The sequence below is a fragment of the Oryctolagus cuniculus genome, chromosome 19 (genome assembly GCF_051225735.1).
Source record: "Oryctolagus cuniculus isolate XC-2025 breed Fujian yellow rabbit chromosome 19, ASM5122573v1, whole genome shotgun sequence".
Classification (NCBI taxonomy): Eukaryota; Metazoa; Chordata; class Mammalia; order Lagomorpha; family Leporidae; genus Oryctolagus; species Oryctolagus cuniculus.
Window position 1 is genome coordinate 28,497,716 of NC_142885.1, and position 3,732 is coordinate 28,501,447.

The window sequence follows — 3,732 nt, forward strand, 5'->3', positions numbered from 1 at the left end:
TGTTTTGATAGGTATTTTTATACTTTTGAGCTGTAAAACCAACTGATTTACATTCTGTCAGATTCATCAAAATTCTATTACTACTATCACAGCACTACGGGTGCATAATTACATTTGATCAGTACGTACTTTTGCTGCCCAAATGTCCTGATAAGCAGCTCCAGTAAAAGGGGAATATTAGGAATGGATCGAACATGAAAGTTATTAATATAAATGTTGCAAATATTTTGATGTAGAGGTGATTTTAAGACAAAATCCTTCAAAATGTTTATATATTAGTTGATATTGGTCTTCTCTGTAAATTCCTGGAAATATCATTTAGTGTAATTCCTAAGAGAAAGCTGCATCATAGATTTAGGCACCACATCATTTTTATTTTTGAAATTCATTTCTATTTGAGGGGCACACATTGAATCTCAACAGGGTAAGCCATAGCTTGGGATGCCTACATCTCATATTGGAGCACCAGTCTAGATCCTACTAATTTCTTTCAGGTCCACCTTCCTGCTAATGAATCCTGAGAAGCAGCAGAATATGATTCAAGAGGTTGGGCCTTTGTCACCCATTTGAGACACTCAGATTCAGTTGTGGATTCCAGAATTCAGCCTAGGATAGTCTCAGCTGTTGCAAGCATTTAGGACAGATGGGAGACTAAATTAGTTAAATTAGATTAAATTGATTTTTGAGACACACACATGCAGAAAGATAGAGATATTCACCCTAGCATCATCTTGAGGACACTACAAAATTCATGGAATTAACAGATACATTAATTTTTGGTTTTAAATGCAGTATTTTCAAAATATGCATTTTTGTACACTTTTTGAAGACCTCTCATATTGTGGATTTCAAACATTTTTATACTGAAATAAACATGTACTAAATTCATTTTCCACAAATTTTGAAGTACCCTCATTCTCATGATATCAAGGGTTGAGAAAGGCAATTTATCTGAAGCCTTAACTTCTCCTAAAAATGCACAACCTTGTCCAATTCTTAAAAAAAAAAAAAAAAAAAAAAAAACTTCACCCTGTTCCTAATATAGAAGACAGATATTTCGCCAAAGTACCTGATCAACTTCCTTCAACTTCCCAAGGCTATAAAAAATAAAAAATACACGAGAATCTGAGCAGGTATCACAGCCTACAGGAACCTAGGCAGTGTGCAGGTGTTTGCTGCTGCAGTCAGGACACATTGGGAATTCCATATCCTGTATTCTTGGAGAGCCTGGTCTCCTCCCAGCTCTGTTTCTGATTCCATCTTCCTTCCAATGCACACTTTGAGGGGCAGCAATGATGGAGCAAGTTCTTGGGTCACTGTTATGTGTATGGGAGACTCAAGTTGAGTTCCAGGCTTGTAGCTTCAGCTTGGCCTGCTCTGGATATTCTCTGGATATTGCAGGCATTTGGGGAGTGATCCAGCTAAGTGGAAAATATTCTTTCTCTCTCTCTTTTTTCAAACAATAGAATCAACAAAATTTTTAAAATATAAACAAGGCTTTGAGTTCTGGCACTGAAAATTAAGGCAATTCTTTACTCAATGTGCCATTCTAGTGGTGCCTTATCCACAAGGACATTCTCTTCTTCCTTTGCCCAAATGTTGCCAATATTCACCTTGTTTTGCAGCATTGCTATGTCAATGTTGTTTTAATGAATTACTTCTCAGAAGGGTTGGACAAATTACATATACATGCTCAGTAGCAATGCATAGGAGAGTCTATGATTCTGAGGTATGCCAACAGTATTTTCAAATTATTTTGTTTACTTAAGGGTAAAAGATATGTTTCGCTGTAGTTTTATTCTGTATTTCTCTGTCCATAATATGGGTGCTTTTAGCTCATGTTTTCTTAATAGGCACGATCCCTATCAGCCACCTTGTGAGGAAAGAAACCTGTCTGACCAAAGGCATCTGTGTGAGACTCCAGGTGTTCAGTGACCATTAAAGAATAAATTAGTACAATGACCACCATAATTAGATATTAGCTTTTCCCATGCCCATAAGGCTCCTTCATATCTCTCATGGTCAGTACCACAAGAAAGGGCACTCATGCTTCTATCTGCAGCACCAGGTTCTGCCTGTGAATGAGAATCACATTGTACACACCCAGGAGGATCATGTGGACTTGCACAAAGAAAGCACTGACATAAGGAGAGGAACTCAAAATTTGTTAGCAGAAATTCTAAGGTAAAATAGACAGGCAGCATGGACTGGGAAAATCATACACAGAAAATGAAGATTTGACCTGGACTCAAGGTGTAAAACAGCCACAGCATATTTTGGATGGCTGACATTTCTATTCCACTTTCAAAATTGTTCTTCTGGAAACAAAAGAGTCCTAGAGTTGTTTTCATGAGCTATTATTATGTCCCATCTCCTTTTTGTCTTCTGTAAAGAGGGGAATTTTGCCTTATCTTTCAAAGTAGGGACTGCAAGTTTCTCAGCATGTGCTATTACACCAAGATTTATTGACTGTACATCAGTGGATAGATTTTGATGACCTTATCCAAAGACATTTTCATGTGAGTAGTGAGAAGAGTGAGTGCCCAAGATGTGCAAACACTTGCAGGATCCTTTTCCCATGAACTTAGTTTCCTCTTCCTCACACTGTCCTCAGAAATCAATAGGATCCTCACTTCACAGGTGACAAAGTGGAGGAACTGAGGAGTTCCCCTGAAAAATGAGTAACAGGGGTTGTGACAACAGGGACATAGGGAATAGTCCCCTTATCTGATATACAGCTGTCAGAGGTTATCCTTAGGAGGCTGAATGCAGACAGAGGTGTGGTAGGAGGATTCCTATACCGAGACACCAAGGCCTCTTACAGGAAGTAGTCTTTCAATACACCAGCATAAGGCCCAGGTGGAATTTCTTATTCAAAATCCTGATCCCTGAACAAAGAAGGGTTTTCCCTTATGAATGGTTTTAGCCTCTTTGCCTCCCTTATAAGATTATCTGCATCCATTTGATTGGATATTCTAATGTTACATGGAACCCACCAGATTCATGCAATACTGCACATGCATGCCAGGTAGTTAACTGAAATTTTTGTTTTATACACGTACTGAGCTGTAAGCTGTCTGGCAAGGGTTAACATCATTGCTCTGTACTAAGGAGCAGAGATGGTTACATATAAGCAGATGAGGACTGCAGTTGAAGCCTTCATAGGTAAGCAGATAACAACTACATTTCAATCCCAGGACAGATGTCTCCTTTTTTCTTCTTCTAACCTTGAGAAGGCTTCTACCATGACTTTAATCCTCTCAGAAACAAGCTTAAGCAAAAGACAAAGGCCTCTGCTGCATTCCTCCTTTGAAACTCAGAACCCTTTTGGGTCAGACAGCATCATCCTTATCTGAGGACTTAGGTTTTTACAGAATTATGACATGTGTAGCTGCTTTGTTTTGTTTGTTTTTGACCAGAGTCTTTATGAAGCTAGAGACAGTTTCATAAACAAGGGCACAAGACAAGGAAAAGTCAGACAAGCCCCCGACACTATAATCACAGCACCTATTAGAGATTTGTGTCCACTAAAAGTTTTTAAAAAATCCTCCAAACAAGTCTTTAGAGTTTTAAACTTTCTAGGTCTCAATCAGATTATGAGTGACCTTTTTTATTTGATCAGTAATTTTTTATGATCTTGTCCTCATTATCTATTTGTATTCAACAATTGCTTAGATAAAAATTTAAAATATAATGAGGCAAAAAAGAAAGGATCAGCCCATTTATTGTATC